Source organism: Marmota monax, unplaced genomic scaffold, assembly GCF_021218885.2.
Source record: "Marmota monax isolate L192 unplaced genomic scaffold, Marmota_monax_Labrador192_F-V1.1 WCK01_AAM20220418_F8-fsc00081, whole genome shotgun sequence".
Classification (NCBI taxonomy): Eukaryota; Metazoa; Chordata; class Mammalia; order Rodentia; family Sciuridae; genus Marmota; species Marmota monax.
The window spans coordinates 767,650-792,407 of NW_026695234.1; the positions used below are offsets into that span (position 1 = coordinate 767,650).

General features: G+C 40.4%; 1 protein-coding gene and 1 long non-coding RNA gene across 18 annotated transcripts in view; one reads left to right on the forward strand and one right to left on the reverse strand.

Annotated features, from left to right (window-relative positions):
• Positions 1 to 24,758, reverse strand: part of Gramd1b (GRAM domain containing 1B) — a 237,581-nt gene that overhangs the window by 177,639 nt on the left and 35,184 nt on the right. For 4 of the 13 annotated variants that reach the window (XM_046438739.2, XM_058577135.1, XM_046438740.2 and 1 more), the window contains exon 1: positions 4,209 to 4,555. The exons of 2 other annotated variants lie outside the window; for them this stretch is intronic. The gene's annotated coding sequence lies outside the window, so the exon portion shown is untranslated. Of the gene's footprint in view, positions 1 to 4,208; positions 4,757 to 24,758 lie in introns of those variants that run through there. 7 more of the 13 variants (XM_046438743.2, XM_046438742.2, XM_058577139.1 and 4 more) reach the window with 5 other exon arrangements.
• Positions 122 to 23,093, forward strand: LOC124088926 (uncharacterized). 5 transcript variants are annotated; one of them, XR_009226176.1, is made up of 5 exons: positions 122 to 1,930; positions 2,600 to 2,655; positions 8,827 to 8,909; positions 15,226 to 15,410; positions 20,485 to 23,091. It is a non-coding gene; the product is annotated as an uncharacterized LOC124088926 (long non-coding RNA). The 5 variants fall into 5 exon arrangements; XR_009226177.1 differs by lacking the exon at positions 2,600 to 2,655 and having other exon boundaries at positions 123 to 1,930; positions 20,485 to 21,004; positions 21,436 to 23,091; XR_009226178.1 differs by lacking the exon at positions 122 to 1,930 and adding an exon at positions 1,944 to 2,078 and having other exon boundaries at positions 20,485 to 23,092.

Sequence of the window (24,758 nt, forward strand, 5' to 3'; positions counted from 1 at the left end):
GTTAGATTGTGAAAAGTAAGTGTTTATGGGGTGGGGGTGGGGGTCGGGTAGGGAAGAAGGACAGAGGGGGACAAGGAAAAAAGAGGAAGGAAGAGCCCAGTCAAGAGAACAGTTGGGGAATGGAATAAAGTGGGGTTTTTTCCCTTTTAATTTTTTTTTTTTGTGTGTGTTTTATTGTTGGTAGATGTTAAGTTTCAGAGGAACAAAATGTAACTGCACGATTATGTCATTTAAAATGGAGTTCTGCCTATACCTGCTAAGAAAATTGAAGCTTGGTGGTGTACCTGGTAATCTAGCAAATCAATCAAAAAGTATTTAATATTCCCAGATTCTAAGCATACCATAATTCTCAGTACTATAAAGAATTTCTTAAAAGTGTATGTAAAACTATTCAGTTTTTGAAAATGTTTTGGATGCTTATCATAGATGACTGTGGCCTTAGTTGCTTCAAATTTGGGGGAGGGGAGGAAGGTACAGAAAATCAATCCAAGAACTACAACTTGGTAGCAAAATCTACCTTGGTTGAAATATGTACCAAGTACAGTGTTAATACAGGGGAGAAAGATCCTGATCCAGAGAACTTTGTAGCAGAGACAGTACCTAGTCACGTTTTGAAGATTGGTAGCAAAGTTTTCCATGTAGATCAAGATAAGCATGTTTCCAGCAGAGAAGCCACGTGTGAAAAGTCAATGAGATACAAAAGAGAACATGGCACGTTCTTGGATTTACTAAAGAACAGTTTGCATGGAGCATAATGAACATTCAAGTGGGCGAGGTTTGAGGGGGAGACATTATGTTACTATAAATCTTCCCTTGTTCATCCATTTAACATATATTTATTGAGCACATCATTCTAAGTGCTGGAAAACAGGGGTGCACAAAATCAAGTCTGGGCTTTGGAGGAGTTCACATTCTAGTGATCCCAGAATTCCAGAATGGCAGAACAGAGATTTCCAAGGTCTGATTCAACCATCACTTTATCTTCTTTGTTCCTTTTTGGTTTACAGATTAGAAAACAGAGGCACAGGGAAGCTACACCGTTTTACTGAAATCACACATCAAAAAGGTGGCACTTCACAGATGGAAAAGGACTTTGCATACAAAGACCAAGACTGTCAGAGTTGGAAGCTTAATTCATTCAAGAGGAATCTCATGCTCTAGCAAATGATTTCTTTTAAAAGTTAAAGCAGCCAACCAAGTCTTTTCTGATAGGAATGTTGGTTGTTCCACTGCCCCTCAATCAGAAACCTGTTATAGACAAGCAAATCAAGATTCACAGAACTTTTCATGTTTGAGCCAGTGCACTCCAACCGCTTCTAGGTTCAGAAGGGTGATAACTTCTTATCCTGAGATACAACACTGAGATCATAAAAGTGAAACCAGAAACAGTTGCTGGGCTTATTCAGATGGGATACAATAGTATACTACTCCCCACCCCCACCCCCCACCAAGGATATTAGCCTTTTCATACTATGCCAAGCAAAAAAAAAATGGAATTGCTTTGTTATGATACAGGAAGGAGCAAAAGATGGTGTGACTCAATGGAGGATTTTCATTGGTGGCCCCTGTAATCCAGCCCTGGTCAATTATTTCCATTGCACCCTGAGTCATTTATCTTTCTGCAAGCAAAGCATCTGGAGGCAGTAATTGTAAATAATTCATTCCTGTACAATTCTGCAGTTGGATTTAACTCTGATCTCAATGAAAGTGACAATGTTGGATGTTCCCACTTTTTAGAGATAGTTGGTTTGCACCTGCGATGGCTATACTCTGCCCCAGAACTGTCCTGAGGGGTAGAGCTCCTGTTTATATCCCCCTACCTCTCTCCTAGGAGCTAAGACTCAAGATCACTGTGCCCACACCTTGCCTTGATCCAGTGACTTCATGATATTTTACATACTCTGAAATTGAGATTTGAGGATTGGTTGTGGTAAGTGATTTTTTTTTTAATATTTATTTTTTGGCATAGATGGACACAACACAATGCATTTTATTTTTATGTGGTGCTGAGGATCGAACCCCTGTCCCGCCCGTGCTAGGCAAGCGCTCTACCGCTGAGCCACAATCCCAGCCCCATGGTAAGTGATTTCTAAAGTCTTGTAGCTCTCAGAGTCTATAAACTAGAAAGATCTACTTAGGTTGAAGCACTCTTGATAGCTAACAATAAATATCTAAAAATATATAAGTCTAGAAAAATGCTTTATATAAAATAAATCACTAATTTGACCAAAATATTTATTAAAAATAGATGTTTTGTTGCATGCATGATTTTTGTGTGTGTGTGTGTGTGATACTGAGGATTGAACCTAGAGGCACTCTATACTGAGCTACATTCACAGACCCTTTTATTTTTTGAGACAGGGTCACACTCAGTTGCCTGGGCTGCCCTGGAATTTACAATCCTCCTGTCTCTACCTCTCAAGTCACTGGGATTGCACTAGAATTACACCACATTCAGTTACAAGGATGAAATTTTTATTCAATTAATAAACTTGAATAAGGAACATTCTATGAGAAAGCCATCTGTTGAATAGAGTTTCCAAATAGACATTAAATGCATCGCTAGATATAGAGTGACCCTGTTTTTCTGTGTTTCCAGGAAAAGAAAGAGCTTCATTTCCTATGCCCTCTAACACTCCCTGGATAGGTGAGCAGGTAGGTCTGGAAGACACTAATTCGGCCTGCCAATTGGGGATTTTTATGAACAATAGACTTTCCCTGGGTGATAGAATTATAGGCCTGGAAGAAACATGAAACATTTAGTTCAATGCCCATCCTTCTTCCACCATATTTCACCCGGATTCATGGTGAGAAACTGAAGAGTTGGCAAGGTAAAGCTTGAACCAAGGTCACAAAGCTGGAGGTGGAACAGCTTTTGTCAAAACATACTTTGGTCAAATTCTATCTGAGCAACTCCCAATATTATTTTGGAAGTAGTATCTTTGACCTAAAGAATAATTTAAAAACAAATTACACCAAGGAGGCCTAACTCAGCCTGCCTTTGAACGGACACATTTTGTGAGCATCCAATTCCCTCATAAGCCCCTACAAAGCAACAAGCTAATCAAACACAATACCTTGCTAGAACTAATCCCAATGTGTGAACATTCAGATTTGCGCAAAAGATAGAGTATTTATATTGCTTTTGGAAAGGCCTTTTTGCTTTACATAAATGGAATTTCTTAATGTGGGAAATTTCCCTAAAGCATTTTAAATATTACTTGATTTATACACAGTCTTGCAGAGTACCACTGCTTGATAAAAGTCTATCTGTAAATAATCAACTTATGTGATCTTACACTGTTGATTTCAAGTAAATATAGGGCAACTAGGACTTGAACCAAATGAAAATCTGCTTCAATCAGGCATTGATTAGAAATGTTCAAAGTCTTAAAAATTTTCAGAAATCACCTAAGATTTCTTGAGCCAGATCCTGTATTTTTCTTAAGACTTATTCTATTCCTATGAGTCAAATGTCACTCCCCCCACCCCACTCATTATAGAGATGAGGACGCAAAGACTCAGAGAAATTAAGAACTTTAAACATCAGATGTGATTCGAACCCAGTTATTTAATCCAAAATTGTGTTTTATCGACTTCACAGTTAATCCATTTTGACTTTCTATAAAATATCTATTTTCAGGCATCATTTAAACTGGTTCTCCCTATCTTTCTTTCTTTTTCTTTTTTTTTTTTTTTGATAAAGGTTTATTTGATTTTCAATTTTGCAAATAAATTAATATTTGAAATTGCAATTTGCTCTGATGAGCAAGATTTAAGCCTTTAAAACTTTGTTTGTAGAATTTGTTTTCACGTTTAATTCAGTCAGCTTCTGTTAGTTCCCTAACTAAAATACACCACAAAGTTAAACCAATTTCTTTGGGAGTTCACATTGAATTCTAAATATTTTTTAAAAGAGACACTATCTTGAATATCTAGCAGAACACCCTTGCCAGAAATAACAGAAAGAAATATCTTTGATTGGGGCTGGGAATGTGGCTCAAGCGGTAGCATGCGTGCGGCCCGGGTTCGATCCTCAGCACCACATACAAACAAAGATGTTGTGCCCGCCGAAAACTAAAAAATAAGTATTAAAATTCTCTCTCTCAAAAAAAATATATATATATCTTTGAGGGCATGTCCAGGCCACATTAATGTAGGTAGCCCTAATCACCAATTTTTGCCCAAGTGTCTCAAATACTTCTTACCTGTTAAGAAGTCGACCTATAGATCTGAGGCAAGTCAGCAGGGCTCAAAATCCTGGTGCTTCAAGGATCCTGCTATTGAGGATTAAAGACACAAGACTCCAACCTCTGGCCTTTTGCAAATAGGTCAGCCTGAGGCTCTGCTACGGTAGTTTTTATAAAATGGGGCTTGCCACCCTTTTCTGAAATAGTAGCTCGATAAACACTAGAAGACCTTTAAAAGTGGCTTCTCTATGTTTCAGTTTGGCTTCCACAGGTAGTTAAATTCTTTCCATGATGCAGTCAGACAAAAGCTTAAATCTTGCTCATCAGAGCAAAGTCTCCTTCCTGAAGTCTGGCTCAAGTGATCTCATTCCATGCGAGTTTGCCACCCAAGCAGGCCCTTGGACCTTGAACTCAGAGACCTTAGGTTCCATCCCATCATAAATTTTCCCAGCTTGACTCAAAGAACAAACCAATCATCACTTTTCACTCCTGAATGTCCTTCAGGCAGAGGGCACCTAGAATACTAAAAGTCAAGGCCACTGCCCCACCTCCTTCCTCTCTCATGTACACTCTCTCACACACAGGTGCACACACAAACACAGAATTCCCTCACTGCCTTCAGGAACCAGATACTGTTCATCTAAAAGTAAATGGTGAGTTCCCATCCACAGAGGTAGTGACACCCAGAATGACCCTGTCGGGGACAGTCTCACTATGTGGTTGAGACAGATGCCTTTGGTCACTTCTAGGTCTAAGGTTCTAAAACATGCCTGCTCTTGCTCTTCCAGTTGTCATTTTGTGACACCTTCTCTTTCTTATCTCCTTTGAGAATAGCTTCAAAATCCATTTAAATCTATCATTACAAGTAAAAAATAGTCTCAAATCAGTTTACCCATATCTCTTTCAACACATTATTTCCCATCTCATATAATAATAATTATTATTATTATCTCATATGATTTATTATTATTATTATTATTATTATTGTTATTATTTTGTGGTGTTGGGGGTGGAAACCAGGGCTTCATCCATCCTAAGCGAGCATTCCACCACTGAGCAACATCCCAGCCCTGTACCATAATGACTAGTGTGAATTTTCTACTTCCTCCAGACCGTAACTGCCATCCAGGCAAGATTTATGTTCCATTCATCATTTGTCATTCTGTTATTGAGCTCACTGATCCATCCTGAGCATTTACATTTATGTTCAGTGAATGTCTGTGAATGAAGAAATGATAGCGGGGGCAACGAGGCCAGGGAGCCAAGTTGGGAGGATGATTGATAAGGCATTCCGTGCAGTTAGTTTCCCGGCCTCAAAATCTCTAGAGATTGTTCTTCTACCACAAGACCCTTCTGGAGACACAAAAATTAAAGAATATTGTTCATCTTGGCTCTGCGGTTTCCCTAGGGGGGCAGCTCTGACTGTGAGCTCTGACTGAGCCTCCATCACAGGAGATTTCAGGAAGGAACCTGGGGCCACAATGCTCTTTGCCCAGAACATTCATTCATTCCTGATTAACTAAAAGCCCAGGTTTCTAAGTTAAGGGTGTTTGGACTATGGATCTTCAGGGAGCACTTAAAGGAAGGAATTAGAATGCATTTGGAAATAGCTGTTTGTCTCATAACTCATAAGAACACCACTCTGAATTGGAGTTCAATCAATCCTCTTTCTCCTGATGGCAAGGGTCTCAGCTTACCATCACTGAGACATGAAATTTCATCCAGCTCTCTTGCAAAAGTCTCTAGATATACAACTCTTCCAACTTCCCTTTGGGAACCCCAAGAGACCTACATTCTGATGCTGGCCAGCTCTTCAGATAATAACCACCCTCTTCCATAGTTCCTTGTCCAAAGGGAACTGACCAGAAGGCCAATATTAAGCCATTATTTAATCCCTCCTAAATGTCTGGTCATTCCATTTGAGTTTCCAAGTAGAAAGTGTCTTTAAAGGCATCTTGTAGAGTTCAGGGCCACTTTTTTGCCCTGTTTACTGTGGCACAAAGGTGAGGCTTACTTATTAATTATGAAATAGCTGAGTCCCCAAACATATTACCATGCACTTTAAAAAGAAAGAAACACCTTATGTGAGAATAGTTTTGTATTTCAGAAGGTGTCACATATTTTTAAAGCTAGACTACTTCTACTTCAGCCTTCCTGTTACTATTCTGCTGACAGTGCCCTCTCTTGCCCTACCTCGGGACTACAGCGCATTGTCCAAACAAAGGGTTTTGTATTTCATTGGCAATAGGTAAGTGTTTGGCCCAGATTCCAGGAAAAATCCACTTATTTTCTGAGAAGAAACATCACAAAGAAGAACATGTGTACACAGATTCTCCACCGAGGGTGGGAAGATAATTTTGTTTAAATTAGACTAATACCCAAATATAATCATAGTAAGAGTAGATAATATTTACTACACATTGTCTTTATTCATTCTTAAACCAAACCAGTGTATTAGTGGTCACTCCCATTTTCAAAAGGGGGAAAAAAAAAAGAGGCTTGGGAAGGTCATCTAAAGATACACAGCCAATTGGCACCTGGGCCAGGGTTCAATCTAGATAATCTGGCTCTAGAGCTTAGGCTGCCACGTGATCAACTTGGCCTCCTCCAACATGAAGGAGTGTCTCTTTCTTTAATGTCAACATCTCAGTTCTAACCTGTGCCTGACATGCTAACTTCATTGCTCCCTTACAGCGACAGTGGTTCTGCCATTTCGTTATCATCTTCATCACAGTCGAAGGAAATTAAAAGATGGCATTTTGATTTTCTATTCAAGTGGTAATCTTCCTGTGAACCTATACTGCACAATGATTGCAAATGCCTGTACAAAATACCATCTTCAGTCTTAATATCCATCATATGACCTGTTTGAAATAAATGTAAATATGGTATGTACAGACATATATGCCAGACTTCTGAATTCTCAAGGCTGGCAGGCACAATTGCATCTTCTTGACATTTATAGGTTGCTTTCCAATTATAGTAAGCTTATAATATTCATTTATTTCCTCACTTACAGGGGGCTCGGTGACTGACAGTGAAATGCAAGAGTTCTAGAATTAGAATATCTGGTTCAAATCCTGGATCCCCCACTTATTAGAAAGTTAATTAGTCTCTTAGTGCTTCAGTTAACCCATATGAAAAATCAGATTCATAATAAAAGTGACTGTCTCAAGGACTTGTGAGAGATTAACCAGTCTCTCCCACATAGTTAATGCTAAGAAAAATCCATGGTGGCCTCATTTTTATGTATGCAGATGTGAGTACATGTATCATACATTTATCACTAGGGCAACAAGGTACGCAGCATCCACACACCATAGAGCAATATAAAAAAAATCCACGTTTTCCACACAATGCCACACACACACTGCATATATGAAATCATTTCCCACTCACACACCCACAAGAAAAAGGTGGATAAAGACTGAGGTCAAGTTAATAGCTTAGAATACAGGTTTATTTATTTTAAGGCCCATGGACAAAGGGGAAAGTGGCAAATGGTAACAACTGGTACAATTATGATCATTATTGTTATCATTATTATTATCACTGCATGAATAGGGCTTGTCAGCATCTCAGATTTCTGCATCTCGGATTTTGCTTTTTGTAAAGGAACTAAAGAATGCTTCATTGCTCCCTTACAATGGGAGTGGTTTTGCCATTCAATTATCATCTCCATCACACTCAATAGAAGTTAAAAGATGGCATTCTGGTCTCCTATTCAAGCGGATGATCTTTCTGACTTTCATTACAGGAGAAGCAACTGGTAAAGCTAATGCAATGTACTGTAACTAATGCTTTGGAAATGCCCAAAGCACAACAAACCTAATCCACTTTGAAGACTAACTGTATTCAGCATGCTCGGTTTTATATGAAGCTATATATTATAGTAAAATCAGCTCTAGGGGAAAATCCTCTTTGAACTAAAGCTAAGCCATTTTTATTTATTTCTAAGACTTATAAAAACCTGATGCAATATAAAAAACAAAAACAAAAAAAATCTCAATATTAAGATCCAATTTAACCCTTGGCTGAGCTACAATAATAGCATATATGTGGGTTTTGCACATAAGCTAAATTCGTGCACATGAAATCAAGAATTTCTATGATGCGATTGGTTCAAAGCTGCTATATATATATATATATATATATATATATATATATATATATATATATATATATATTTGGGGTTTTTTTTTTGCAGTACTGGTACAGGGGTGCTCTACAACTAAGCTACATCCCCAGAACTTTTTATTTGTTTATTTACATTTAAATTTTGAGACAAGATCTTACTAAGTTGCCCAGGCTGGCTTCAAACTTGCAATCCTCCTGTGTCAGCCTCCCAAGTCACTGGGATTAATGTGTGCACCATCACACCTGGCTATAAATATTTTTTTAATCATACACACATGCAATTCCATTTATTTTCTAGTTCAAAAGGTTTTACATGTTGCATATTCCTAACATGTTTGCTGACATATTGGAGTTCCGTTCAAATGGAGAAACATGTTCTTTCCCATCATAACATATACATTAGTAAATTCTTCCTTACAGGTGGAACTCAGCCTCGGGATCTGCTGAGTGTTTCTTAAACTTCCCTAGCATCTGAGTCAAATCTTTCTGCATACTGCAGGGCACCATTGCTTCTTGATCTCTCGTAGTTGCAGTCCAGTGATTTCAGAGAGACTACCTTAGACTGCCCTCCACTTGGCCATGGTAAGTTTCTCCTGGGTCTGTCATAGGTGATTCACAGCCTTCCTTCACCTTCATCCTGCAAATCATAAGCATGCTCTATGCACCAAATTTCAACTTGTTCTTCTTACTGGCACGCATATGCCTGATAATGAGTTGAACTGGGAAAGGGAGTTTTGTTTTGTTTTTGTTTGTTTGTTTAGTGCTGGGGATTGAATCCAGGATTGAATGCATGCTAAGCAAGCACTCTATCACTGAGCTACATCCCTTGAAACCAGAGATGCGTAACCACTGAGCCACATCCCAAGCCCTATTTATTTATTTATTTTATTTGTTCTAATTAGATATATATGATAGTAGAATGCATTTTGATACATTGTATACAAATGGAGCACAACTTCTAATTCCTTTGGCTGTATATGGTGCAGAGTCCACTGGTAGTCATACATATATAGAGAGTAATATGTCCATCTCATTTTACCTTCCTTCCTACCCCAGCACCCTCTCCCCACCCTCTCACTCCCCTCTGCCCAATCCAAAGTTCCTTCATTCTTCCCCACACGCCACCTCCCCCCATTAGGGATCAGCATTTGCTTATCAGAGAAAACATTCACTCTTTGGTTTTTCTGGTTTGGCTTATTTCACTTAGCTTGATATTCTCCAGCTCTGTCCATTTACCTGAAAATGCCATAATTTAATTCTTCTTTATGTCTGAGTAATAGTCCATTGTGTTCACAGTTTCTTTATCCATTCATCTGTTGAAGGGCATCTAGGTTGGTTCCACAGTTTGGCTATTGTGAATTGTGCTGCTATGAATGTTGATATGGCTGTGTCACTGTAATATGCTGATTTTAAGTCCTTTGTGTATACACCAAGGATTGAGGTAGCTGGGTCAAATGGTGGTTCCATTCTAAGTTTTTTGATTCTAAGGAATCACTAAGACTTTATTATTATTATTATTATTATTATTATTATTATTATTATTATTATTATTATTATATTTTGAGACAGGGCCTCACTAAGTTACTTAGGGCCTGGCGCTAAGTTGCTGAAGCTGCCTTTCAACTTGGAATCTTTCCACCTCAGCCTCCCAAGTCACTGGGATTACAGGTGTATGCCACCAAGCCCAGCTAAAATACTTTTAATACAAAAAAAAAAAAAAATGGAAAGAAGAAATCAATGATTTAGAAAAGAGTGTCTTAAAACCTAATAACATTTACTTACCCAAAAGATTTCCTGGTGGAAGACTCCGTGGTCTGAGTGCATCCCACCCAGGTTTAAGATCTTAACTTGACTAAGATCTAACTGGCCCTGCAGGATCCTGATAATAACATAGATTCATCCCAAGACCAAGCAGATCTCAGCACTTCAATTGACTAGATATTTCAAAGCCATCCTTGAAACTTGAGCAGGCCCTGAACTTATAATAAATGGGACCCTAAGGAGGGGTAAACTTGCTTCCCTAAAACCAAAGCAGGCAGTTCTGAATGAATTTTGGTAATGAACTACCTTTTGAAAAGCATGCATATTGGGTGAGAAAATCTTTGAAAAAATGGTAAACCCCATGAATCTCAGAATGAAGGAGAATTCCAGTCTTGCTCTGACACTCACTTATTGAGTAACTTAAAGTGTTTTTCCTATTGTTGTAATCTTAGTTTGCATGTCCTTTCATTCATCTTTACAAATTTACAGTGCAGTTATCATAAGCCAGACACTGTTTCTGTTCTGAGTAAAACACATCAAAATTTATCCCTGGGGGTGTACACTTATAATCCAGCTACTCAGAAGGCTGAGGCAGGAAGATCACAAGTTTGAGGCCAACCTCAGCAACTTAGAGAAACTGTCACAAAGAGGAAGGATGGGTGCACTGCTTTTAGGGGATCTGGACTGCAGCTGCCATTGCGAGGACTAGCAAGGTTGGCTCCTGGATCTAGTGTAGGCATTGAACTGTGACTTGTGGCCTGAGCTCTCAAAGTTCAGATGGAACCTTGGAAGGACTTCTGGACACAGCTGATTTGCTCAAGTTAGCTGTTTCTGCTGTGTCTCACTGGGAGCCTGGGGCAAAGAAGTCTCCCCTTCTCCCAGAGCCTTGTCTCCTTTCCCGTTACTCCTCTACTTCTTTTTCTTCTCTTCTTCTCACTAAGATTCCCCTGCACATTTTCCCCTATCTCTTCTTTTGCTTGTATAAGCTCATTTTCCCTTGTTCCTAAACCTTCTGCCTCCTAGGGTTCTCACCTTCATAACCTTCCAGCTTCTATCCTGTCCCCTCCCTGAGCTGATAGAATGAGAAGTATCTGGCTGGGGTCAAAGAGAGAAAGGCTACAGGGCTAAATGGAGAACCTATTTTTAAATCTGATCTTGTGGCTGAGTAATTCCAACTCCACCACACTTTGAGCTCATCGGAACTGAATGAGGGAAAGTCATGGCTCTATTATTGGCCACAAAAGGAATAGGCACAAGAACACTCACTGTACCTTTGGGGGAAGAACGTGGTAAAGGTTCTAGTCTCTCATTTTTGGCTGTTTGCTGTATTGTCAAGGTGGTTATTGCTGTTTTCCTTCCTATCCCTCCATACTTTCAGGCACCTAAGTCACCTTGAAAGTCAAAACAAGGCTTACCTTCACTTTGCACAGGTATATGGCAGGAAGCCTTGCTAGCTGCAGGCAAAAGTCCCAGAGTTGTAAGCTGGCTGGTCTCCTAAGTTGGCCAGAAGGTAATTAGCCTGTGTTATGGAAACTCAGCACTAACTAATGGAGTTAGACAATGCATGCATTTAAAAAAAAATAGAGACAAATAAACAATTGACAATAGTGATCTTATTCTCAGAAAGTCCTGTCTGGGTGTCAGAGCAGGGAGGGCAGGCAAAACAGATAAAGGCAGAAGTGTCCCAGCTGAGGAATGCAAGTGCTGGGGCATTTCAGGATCAGAGACAAAGGAGGCACAGCTATTAAAGTGAAACCCTTTGGAACTGAAACACTGCTACATATACTAACAATGTAATTCTTATATCGCTCCAGTAAGGGAAGTAGGATAGGTGTAATGTTACTTTATAGATAGGAAACAAGATCAGAAAAGTCATATGACTTGCGCAAACCTCATAGTAAGAGGGAAAGGCAGGGTTTCCAGCCAGGTGTGCCCTTCGTAAATTACCATAATTATCCAAAAGCTTGCCTAGCAGTAATGTGGTAAGACAATGATAGTGTTGGGAACTCAGATCTTCTTTATTCTAGTTTAAATGTCTTTATTTTTACCTTAAAATGCCTAGGTAACCAAACTGGGTAATCAAATTTCTTTTCCTCAGGCTCTTGTAATGATTCCTCTAATCAGTGCTGCCTCTGAACAAATACCAATAAAATTACATAGAGGGAAGCTTTACAGACCAGCTCAGGGCGTGTCCTATTACATCCTGTCTTTTGAAACAATAAACATGGCACCTTATCTGGAGAGTAGAAGAAGTGTTCTACTTTCAGCAGGGGTGGCTTTTGTCTTCAAAGGGAAAGCTCAATAATCTAATCTTTAACAGATTGAGCCAGCATTAGTATTAGGAGGCAGGGCTGTCCTGTGGGAACCAAGTTCAGTGCAACTTAGAGATCATCTGGATTGTCCTTCCGGGGCTCTTGAACCTGCTAGAGAATTCCACTTACTTCTGGGTGGAATTAGTGTCTTACCATGTCTTGTCATTACCATTAGTGTCTTAGCTCATAGTAAGACAGACACTTTCTATCTGAGCTATAGACAATGCTCCCTGGCTCGAGGGTTGCCAGAAAGGGGGGTCCCCAAATTTGTCCTGATTTCCTTATGCTATTTTTTTTTCTTTTTTCTTTTGCAGTACTGGGGATTAAACCCAAGGGCACTCTACCCCTAAGCTACATTCTCAACCCTTTTTATTTTGAGATAGGTTGTTAAATTTCCAAGGCTGGCCTCAAACTTGGGATCCTCCTGCCTCAGTCTCCCAAGTTGTTGGGATTACAGGCATGTACCGCTGCTCCCTGCTCATTCTGACATTTTCTTAGAAAGCACAAAGCTCTCCATTTACACACTCAACTCATCCAAGCTATTGTGAAATTCAAAAAATATTCTGATCTCTTGGATGGACAATCATTCACTTTGGAGATCCAATACTTTTTTGATTTATTTTGGTTTTGGTTTTTAAAATAGTAAAAAAAAAAAAAAAAACCTAATATTTACAATTAGCCAGCTGGACTCAGTTGAGATTACCCCAATTTTGTTGGCAATATCCAAGGCATCAAAATAAAGAGCCAGTGAAAATCTGCTTTCGTCTCCCCATAGGGTCTGACCAGAGTGTTGACCTTGGCCACATCAATGCCATAGAGTTTCTTCATAGCCCATTTGGTCTGCTGCTTGTTGACCTTGACATACACCATGAGCACAAGTGTGATGTCAATTTCCTCCTTCAAGGCTGACTCAGAGGTCAAGGAGAATTGATGATGGCACAGTGGTTAAGCTTCTTTCCCCTGGGTGCTGTTCTGAGGGTATTTGGGCTGTCTCTAGTCACAATGTCTTAGGCCACCAGAAGGTGGATGTCCTATAGGTCTTCTGTGTGGCTGTGGATATTTTTAGCACTGCCTTCTTGGCCTTCAAAGCCTTGTCTCTCACTTTGGTGTTGGGAGCAGCAGGTGTTTCCTTCTTCACTTTTGGTACCATCTTTGTGAAGGGCCCAATACTGTTTTATTTATTTATTTTGGTACCCGGGATTGAATCCAAGGGTGCTTAAACCACTGAACCATATCTCCAGCCCCTTTTAAAATATTTTAATTAGAGACAGGGTCTCACTGAGTTGCTTAGGTCCTCACTAAATTGCTGAGATTGGCTGTGAACTTGTGATCCTCCTGCCTCAGCTTCCCGAGGCACTGGGATTACAAGCATGTGCCACTGTGCCTGGCTTTCCAATACTGGTGTTAACATAAGTGAGGCTTTGTTTCTATACGAAATAAAAGTTAGCAGGGGGGAGCTCTCAGCCACGCAAACAAACAAGTATTTGTAAAGACACAGCAAAAGGGCCAGCAAAATCCTGGTTGATTTTCTGTGCCAGTATAATGTGCCAAATTACTGTTTCCTCCTATTTCACTTAGTTTTTTTATTGGGTAATAGTCTTAGCAGCAGAGAGGCCCAAGAGTAACTTGGGCCCAGAAAGGCTGAACCATTTCTCCAAGTTTACTCAACAAAATAGCAACTCCTGGTTTAGGAATGACCATGAGACTAGAGTCAGCCTCACATGGATGTTCCAAGTTTAGCTACAGTACCAAAGACATCAAAAGGCCACTTTCCTGAATTCTATTCATTGAGAGCAACATTCTCTCATTTGAAATTGTCAAGATCATGATCCTAGCTCCTAGAGCTTTTACCTCACTGTAAAAAAAAAAAAAAAAAAAACAATCTTATCGCCTGGGATTCAACACCATGTGGAGACATGTTAGAGGGCAACAAACCATTGCCTGTTAGCTGTGGAAAAACCTAGACTGAGCACCCCCAGAGCAGAGGGCTCATTGAAAGTCATGTTCACAAAGCCTAGGTCAGAGCTTGGAACACAAATGGCCCTTGATACTTACTGAGTCAATGAATGCACCTGAACATTTGATTTTTGCAAGATGAGAAAGATGGCTCCTGTTGCTTATTTCTCTGTGCTCTGATTGGGCCCAACATGCTTTGAAAGGGTCATTAAACCAACTGTGTTAGCAAATGCCAAGCTAGTAGCTCCAGCAGAAAGGGCCCAACTCCCGGTGGCATGGAAAACAGGTTCTTACTGCCCTCTGGTGGCCAGGAAGATTTCGGCCGCCAAAGTCCCATAGTGGCCCTGAGGCCTTCAACTCAAATGCCTCCCGCCAAGAGCATCTGCTGGCTTCATGGACACACCCCTTCCACCACAGGAGAGTTCTTGGTCTGTGGGCTGGAAAGAGGCTATCCAACATCCTTGGAGGAAGCAGCTCATTCCTTTCCTCAGAGCAGATGAGAAAGTCCAGAAGTTAAAAGCAAACCCTTTAAAGTGAATCAACATCCAGAGAATGGTTCTGTGCTCTTAAGAGGTTCTCAAATTAAAAATAAATAAATTAATTAATTAATTAATTAAATTTAAAAAATCAAAGAAAATAATTTCCAGTCCAGAATGTTTAGATTTTGAATTATTGGGGATTTTCAGGTCAGGTCACCCTTTTGAGCACAAAAAACCCTCAGAAGCCCTTTCCAAACTTGTATTGCTACTGTTCCATGAATGTAACCCCATGGAAGGGAAAGGGCAACTGAAAATCCAAACCAATTACAGAAAAAATGATGACTCTCCTCATAAACCTACAGGAGGCTTCTCAGTTTTGTTTTGTTTTAGATGTGTTCCAGATGAACAAAAGCAACAACGAAAAACCTAAACTGCTGCAGGGTCCCCCAAGCCGACACCACTGTGCAGATGTTGGTGTGCACCCCACAGCTGGTTCCCCAGCACCTGGAACAGTGCCAGTCACATCAATATGTATTTGGTGAAGGAATGAATGGGCTGAGCCTGAAGAGAAAGAGGTACTTTCTGATAGAAAGCATTGCATATTGGTACCAAATGCATTGTGGCATATCAGTCAGTCTTAGCTTGCAGAGGATATCATCTCTCCCATTAAAAACCCTTTTAACCCTGGGCATGTGGTAGCTTACACCTGTAATCTCAGCCACTTGGATTACTGAGGCAGGAAAATTTCAAGTTCAAATTCTGCCTAGGCAACTTAGTGAGACTATGTTTCAAAATAGAAAATAGAAAGGATAGGGATCTAGCTCAGTGGTAGAGCACCCTAGATTCAATCCACAGTATGAAAAAAACAAAAACAGTGATGCTTTCATAGAATTCTCATTGATTTTTTTTGTTAATTTGTTTATTTTTTGAGAGACTGGGGATCAAACCCAGGGCCTCACACATGGTAGGCCAGTTTTCCACCACTGAACTACCCCCCCTCCCTTTATCTTTTAAAAAGATCATAGAATTTTAGGACTAGAAGAAACCTCATAAATCATCATTGCTCTCTTTATTTGGTTCCATCTGTTTACTTCACAGATAAGGAAAATGAAGCTCAGAGAGGTTAACCAACACACTGAAATTCACACAACTATTTAATGGAAGAACCTCACGTGGATCCAAGTCCTCACTCCGGGCACTTTCTAATGATGTTCAAAGTTTTTGATGGTGGCCCACAGTGAAAAGCATGTGACCCAACATACACATGTGCACACATGCACAACTAAAAAGAATCCCATGAAACCACACTCACTTTCCCCATGTAGCATCACTCTGGCCTGCTGTGTATTGTATTCTATTTTGAGTTTTTATAATATTCTGATCACCTTTTACTCAATTAGCTTCACAACTTAAGAACTTTTAATATCACTCCACCACAGCATCTTGCCTATATACTGCACTTGTAAAAAGGCTGACATCTTCCAAAATCTTCTACTAACAGAACTAGTGTGATCAATTTCTTGAGACCTCTTGGCTCAAAGATTTTTTATTTTTTGACTTGATACAAATACTATCTCTCACCAAGAAGTTTCATCTCACTCCCAGGAGTCTGGTCCAGGCAACCCCCCTTTCCAGCCAGAATAATCACAATAATGCATTTCTTTTTTTTGCATGGGGGGAGGTACTGGGGATTGAACTCAGGGACACTCAACCACTGAGCCACATCCCAGCCCTATTTTGAATTTTATTTAGAGACAGGGTCTCACTGAGTTGCTTAGCGCCTTGCTGTTGCTGAGGCTGACTTTGAACTCGTGATCCTCCTGCCTCAGCCTCCCTCCAGAGCTGCTGGGATCACAGGCATGTGCCACCATGCTTGGCTACACAAGAGTGTATTTTAAATGCAGACCAGAGTCATCAGAGGCGACCTTGTTCCCATTCTTGATTGGCCCTCTAACCCCCAAACTGGAAGGGCTTTGCATCTCTACGTGAAATAGTATGCTCTTATCTCCCACTAGCCTCTCCGCAGCTGTCACTCTCCACCTGCCCTGGGATCCTGGGAAGTGGGTGGAAGGTGGCCGATAGAAGTAAAGTGGAGAAAGGTCAGAGGATGATAAGTAGGTGGGTCTGAGAAAGTCATTAACTACATGAGTGAGTGCAAACAGATGGATGTCTGGGTGGTCTTAAGGTGCCAGCAGTCTCTGTCTCTCTCTGAGTCACAATATCTTCTCCTTTCTTCTCTCAATCCCATTATTAGATCATTTCCTCCACCGTCTCTTCCTCTGACCTCTTCTACTGAATTCCACCACCTCCTCTCCCCCTCCCCTTTCTTAATATGGTAGAAAGATGAGTTCTTAGCCCTTCCCCTTCTAACTGACTGTTTGGAACTTTCTATTCCAACTTCTCATTTTCCTGCTGAGAATCACAGATTTTGGCAAGAAAGGCCTTTGTGGTAGCCAAAGCTGGAAACCACCCCACAGCAACCTGGGCACATTCCCACGGCTCCCTGACACCAGGCAGAATTTCCAGAGTTGGCGACAAGTCCCCTCTTCTCAGGAGCAGTATAAAATCTGCAGGTTGCCCCCATCCCTTACCAATGGGGCTTGATCTGGCTGCCAGGCAGGGTAGATAAAGTAGTGACAACCACCAGCCAGGACAGAAGGTGAGCAACCATTTTGAATATTTCTTGCCCATTTTAGATTTCTCAGGTACTCTTTCTAAGACTAGGGTTTCAGATCTCAGGTTCTGCTCCTCAAAGATTAAGATAAATCTGGGGGACTAGGGGCTGGGGATGTGGCTCAAGCGGTAGCGCGCTTGCCTGGCATGCGGGCGGCCCGGGTTCGATCCTCAGCACCACATACAAAAAAGATGTTGTGTCTGCCGATAAGTAAAAAATAAATATTAAAAATCTCTCTCTCTCTCTCTCTCTCTCTCTCTCCCTCTCTCACTCTCTCTTTAAAAAAAAAAAATCTGGGGGACTAGAGGGAGCCACTCTAACTCTGCCACTGATGTACTGATTGATCTTCAGTCAGTTTCTTGACCTCTCTGGTTCTCATTGCTGTGTGATCTTGGGTAAGTTATTTCACCTCTAATGACTCGGTGATCTCACTTTTAAAACGTGAGATTAGACTTTAAAAATAACAATTAACTGGTGATCTTCAATGGTCCTTTAAATTGTTCAGGGAATTAATTTATTGTCTTGAAAACTGTCAAGCAAAGGAACTACATCAAGCATTAATCTTCATTTTCCTGTTTTGACTGCATCCCTGGCTAGTCAGATAGTTGTCAAGAGAAAACACCCCCTTTAAAGGTATTCTTACAAATAAAGAAGTGATGGACTATCACCACTCTGCAACACTCAGTGAATCGACAAATCCAGACATTGTGCACCAAGGACTACTCACAGCACAAAAGAAGAGACAAGCAGACATTATGTGCTTCCCCACGAAAGAACATAACACCACCCACAATCTTGCCAAAAAGATCGAACCTAGTCGGATCAAACGTCTAGATCTAGCAATCAATTCACAGGAAATAAAGAGGACAGAGAACACGTTGAACTGCACTCAGAGTGTGCAATCAGCAAAATCCAAACCGTGAGAAACTTTACAGGGAACACACCCTGGGTTCTGCAAAACATGAAGTTTAATAAAAATAAAAATAAGAAGGAAAGAGGAAGGTGCAATAGGAACTTTTTTTTTTTTTGTACCAGGGGTTGAACTCAAGGGCACTCAACCACTGAGCCACATCCCCAGCCCTACTTTGTATTTTATTTAGAGACAGGGTCTCACTGAGTAGCTTATTGCCTTGCTTTTGCTGAGGCTGCCTTTGAACTCAGGATCCTCCTGCCTTGGCCTCCCAAGCTGCTGGGATTACAGGCAAGGGCCACCACACCCAGCATGCAATAGGAACTTGTAGAACTTGTAGAATAAAAGAGGGTTATAAAATGTGTTGACCAACTTTCCTTCCCTCTGTCCTACCTTCTTTCCTCCTTCTCCTATTTTTGTGGTTGGGGATGGAGCTCAGGGTTTTATCCATGCGGGGCAAGGGCTCTGCCACTGAGCTACCTCCCCAGGGCTTTTTATTTTTTTCGTTTTGAGATAGGGTCACATTAAATTGCTAAGGCAATCTTCCTATCTCAGTTCCCCAATCACTGGGATTACCAGTGTGAGCCACAACACCAGCGATGATCATTTTTAATGGGGAAGACTACATGAGAATTACAGTCAGATGATAAAGCTAAGAAGACACAAAGAAATCATTACTTTGAGTGATGAGAGCAATCATTTGGAGGATGGGAGGAGGATGTGAGGGGACCTGGGTACAGAAGGGCTTCCAAGACGCTAGCTGACCTACATTTCTTATGCATAATTTTCTATAAATCTAGGTTTATTATACAATAAGACAGCATCTAAATGACAGAATAGGGAAAGCACCCTTAATTTCCTGAAAGATAAAACACTGGGATTCTGAAATTCTCAATCGGAGAAGCTCAGGGGTTCTAATCCTAAAATCAATCTTGGACAATAAGAAAGTAGGAGCAAAAGGGCCAGGATTGTTCTGTGAGAAGATCCAGGCAGACCGACCTCAAGTCTGACTCTGCCACCTGTTTGCTGAGATGCTGAAAAATTCAGTTACCACTCTAACTCCATTTTCCTCACCTGCTAAGTGGAGGTAATCATACTCCTCCCTTGCTGTTATGTCAATCAAATGCCCTTCAGAGGGCTTAGCATAGACCCTGCGCAGAGTTAGCACTCAACACAGGAGCATTTATAATCATAATCACCTTTGTTATTACTATTTATCTGGATTTTAGGCCACTCCTAACCAGAGATAAACCAGAAAGCAAATTTCTCCTTAGAAAAGGCGTTGGAGAGCACAGCCCCTCTGGGACGCTAGCGGTGAGGCTGGCTGTGGAGGAAAGTTTACCAAACTTCAGGCTGGCTCTCTCCAGAGTGACACCCAGGGGACAGGGCGCCTCCTCACTTTATTCTTTCCCACATCACACTCAACCTGGCCTCCACCCTAAGCTAGTTGCATCAAAACCCATCAACTTAGTGGCCCACCTGTTCATGGTTCTTCTAGTCTCTGGTACCTCTGGGTACCACTTGTTATTTCCATCAGTCACTGGAGCCACTTTGTGAGAGGGAGGCCACCAGGATGAGCAGAAACCCATGGGAAGCAGCAGAGCCCACAGATTCATCAGTTCACTGCACTGATGATCTTCAGTCAGTTTCTTGACCTCTCTGTTCTCATTGACCTCTCTGGTTTCATCTGTAAAATGGGGATAAGAGAACCTACTTATATGGTCATTAAAAGGATTAAATGACTTAAAAATGTAAATTGCTTTTGACAATGCCTGGCACATTGTGTGGGGTGGGGTGGGGGGGATTGCATTCTGTTTTTCAGACTTCCTAAGTATTAGCTCCTTCCCTCACTAATTCAGTGATCTTGGATAAGTTGTTTATTTCTCTATATCTCTGCCTTTTTACCTATAAAATAAGGTTTACAATAGTAGTCAGCTTTCTGCACAGCCAAGGAAACGATCAAAAGGAAAAGGAAACCTATGGAATGGGAGGAAATATACAACCATAAGCCATAGACTAATTGTTCATGCCCCCCATAATTCATACCTGACATCTTCACCCCTAGGGCGATGCTATTGGAAGGTGGCCTTTGGGAGGTGATTGGATCCCAAGATGGAGCCCTCATGAATGGGATTAGTGTCCCCCAAAAAAAGGACTCCAGAGAGCTCCTCCCCATGTCCATCCTGTGAGGACACAGTGAGAAGAAGGCCTCTATGAAGAGGGAGGTCAGCAGATGTCAGATCTGCTGTCACCCAATCTTGAACTTCCCAGCCTTCAACTCTGTGAGAAAGAAATTTTGGTTTTCTACAACCCAACTAGTCTATGGCATTCTGTAGCATCACAGATTAATTAAGACCCCATGTGTCTGATATAGGGGTCATATCCAAAATATGTAAGGAACTCCTACAACTCAATAGCACAAAAGTAAATAACCCAATTTTAAAATGGCATTTCTCTTCTAAGGAAGAGAAACCTGTGACCACCAGGTATATGAAAATGTGCTCAACATCAGGAATCACTGGGGAAATGCAAATCAAAACCAAACCTGCTGGGATGCTATTAGGAAAAAACAACAAAAGCAAAAGGTAATTATTAATGAGGATGTGGAACAAAGGGAACTTCTGCATACCTTTAGTAGGAATGTAAATTAGTGCAGTTAGAAGACACTTGTTTGGATAAGTATTCTCCAAAGGCCTAAGGGTGAAAGCTTAGTCCACAAACCTGTGGTGTTATTGGGAGGTGGTGGAATCTTTAAGAGGTACGGTCTAGAGGGAGGAAGTTAGGATATTGGGGTGTATCCTTGTAGGGGTATTGGAACCTCATTTCTCTTAATCTCTCTCATTCCTTCCTGGCTGCCATAAGGTAGCAGTTTCCTCCACCATGTACCCATGAACTCCAACCATGAGGTACTATCTTGCCATAGGCCCTAAAGCAGTAGTTCAATTGAACACAAACTGAAACCTCCAAAACTGTGAGCTAAGGTAATATTTTCTTCTGTATAATTTTATTACCTCAGGTATTTTGTTATAATAAGAAAGCTGATTAACACAGGAGGACATTTTACAAATGAAAAAAATTGCCATGTGATCCAACAATCCCAATTCTGCATATTTATCCAAAAGAATTGAAATGAGAATTTTGAAGAAATATCTGCTGTATCATGTTCACTGCAGCATTATTCTGAATCATGAAGTCATGGAAGCAACCTATGTGTCCATCAATGGATGAATAGATAAAAAATATATATAGCATATATACATTCAACAGATAAATTGTGATATACCCATTCACCTGTAAATGGACTTTAGGACTTTTTCAAATTCTGGGCTGTCACCAATCATACCTCAATAAAGTGACTTTAACAAAAGATATTCAAATAAAAATAAGGGAAATGTATGAACGGCTAATAAATACATGCCTTCACACCCAACTTCTGGGATTCTTATGAACTGCTAGTGGGGATATAAACTGATGAAGAACTTTGGAAAATTGGCAGTTTTAAAGAAATGAAGTTCATGCAAACATTGTACCTGAATATTCATAGCAGCTCAACTTGTAATAGACCAGAATTTGAAAAAAAATCCAAAGTCCTTCCACAAATGCAGAAATATATTATGGCTCATTCAAAAACTGGAATATTTCTCAAAAATAAAAAGAAATGAACAACTATTATTTGCAGAAACCTGAGTGGGTCTCTATAACTATGACATATGCTGAGCTAAATGTGAAACTATACTTTATGTACATATATATAAAATTTTAGAACAGGTAAAATTAATCTAAAATTATGACTAACATAGATCGGGGAGTCAGATGTTTTATATTTTAGACTTTTTTTTTATTGAATGAAGAAGGGCACAAGAAATTTTATAGGGTAACAGAAACATTCTGTATTTTGATTTTGATGAGGTTTATAAAATATATACATTTGTCAAAATTCATCAAATGGCATTTCCTGTAAATTATGCCTCAATAAATTTGATTTAAAGAAAAAAAATAGTACCCAGCTTACTGGATTGGTGTGAATAAAAAATAGGAGAATTCAAGTAAAAATCTTGCCTCACACAAAATACCCAACAAGGATTAGCTATCATTATGTCCATAATTCCAGATTATGAGCAAAATTTTTGTTTTTTCTCTCTGCCTAATGGAGAGGCTGAAATTGTAGCCTTGTAGAGCAGGTTGGAGTCCCCAAGATATGGAAGTGGAGAGACTTTCATTCCAAGGGAATAGGACATTGCAAAGCAAGAACATGCTAAAGCCTGGTCATATTGGGCAAACACAACATAGTACCATTGGCTCAATCAGAAGGAATATCAATGCTGATAGTAAGACAAAAAAAATTATAAAAGAGAAAGCTGTTGCCAGTATTAAAAAACAACAACAACAAAAACCAGAATAATGTTCTAACTCTTGATTGGCAAGAAAAAGGATAATCATAATTCCTGGTTTCCTCAAAACAGTACAAATTTACATCACTGGATAATGCATAATTGCTAATAGCATCCTTAGCATCCTGTTTCTTTCTCAAAATTGCTCTGGTTTGGATAATAAATTATACTATCTATCATCTTAGCAATGAGAAACCTTTAAACTCTTTTTAAAAAACAGATCTGAGGACAAAAGGGCAGAGAAAGGATGATCTTATCAGAGTTGCACTTGACCAAATCTAGTTAGCCAGCTGCATGGGATTTGCACTGAAAAGGGGAGGAAATGGAAAGAAATGGGAAGATCATTGGGGGGGGGCGGGTTACAGATTTACTCCAGGGACGTAGAAAGAGCCTCAGCTGAGGTGCTGGCTGAATGTGGTAGACAGCTGATGAGACTGCCCCAGGGTCCCTTTAGAGTGACTCCCCCACCCCCTAGTGGCTGAGGCTGACCTGTGTGACCAATAGAATATTGTAGAAATGGCAAAGTGACTTCAGAGGTCAGCTCCTAAAACCAAAGTGGCATCCTTCTCCCCCTCCCTCCCTCTCTTTCTCTCTCAACTTTCTCTGGCACAAGACAGCTGTCATGTTATAAAAACCTTCAGACAGCCCTGTGGAAAGTACAAGTGGTGAGGAACTAGACCTGTCATCACCAGTCTTAATTTGCCAGCTCTGTTAGTGAAGCCATCTTGGAACTGGATCCTCGGGTCCCTGTCAGTGCTCAGATGACAGCGGCCCTGGTTGCCAACTATGTACAATTTCATAAGGATCCCAAGCTGGCACCATCCTGCCCTGTTTCTACTATATTTCTGACCCAGGAAATGTCTTAACCTGTAGGTGTTGAGTGATTCATTAAGTAACAACAAACAATAAACCACAGAAATTAAAAGAAAAGGATAGAGAGAAATTGCATAGGAAAGCCTAGAGTAACTCATTGGCTCTTCCTTCCAGCTCCTCTCCTAATTAACTGTGTTACTAGGGAAATTAGCTAGCGTATTGGAGTTCTGATTTCTTCATCTTTAAAACAGGCAGGCTTGACTAATGATCTTCCATGTCCCTTCTAGCTTTTAAATTAAATGATTCCATTATTCTAAAAGCACACATATTAGTCCCAGGGCAGAGTTTAGAAATTATCGTATTAACTGGAGGGCTCTGAATGTCTCTGGTCTCATCCTATTTAAAAATCTTATCAATGACGGAGTTGAAGATATAAAAGGCATTCTTGTCAAAATCAAAAATGATATGAAACCCAGAAGGAAAACCATCACAGTGGTTGAAATGTCTGAAAATCTTGAAATCCTGGAACAGTGAGTCAAATATATCAAGATGAAATGTAGCACAGACTCCTAGTCAGCCTGTGGAGTTCTGAGACCTCATCATCTGTGGGTGCACATGGGGATGTTAGGAGGGATATTAACTATTAGTCAACACCGTGAACTGGTTGCCAAGGAATTGAACCTGCCTTTTTTTTACTGACTTCATTTCTTCATTCAGCTGCTCTGGGCATTGGGACTGTAGCAATGACCGACACGTAGACTTGGACCATATTTATAGAATGATGAAATCTAAAAATAAGGGAGGAGAGAATGCCATTTTCATCTTTGCTTGGTCAGGTTGTATATAAATAGTGGACCATAGTCCTGTAACTTTATAGACAATCCAGATTTTGGTTTGAGGGGAGTTGCCAACATGGTTATGGAATTGAAAATAGTCAGAATCAATTAGCCTTTATTGAGTGGCTTCTCTGTACCCTGCTCAGGGATAGGATGTCCAGAGGGAAGAGAGGATGGTTTGGGACAGAATCTTGCCAAACACTATTACATAAAGGACAAGCAGAAGAGGATGCACAAGAGAAGCTGAGTGGGAGGAGCAAGAGAAATCGAGAGGTAGAACAAGAAAGTATTGCAAAGGT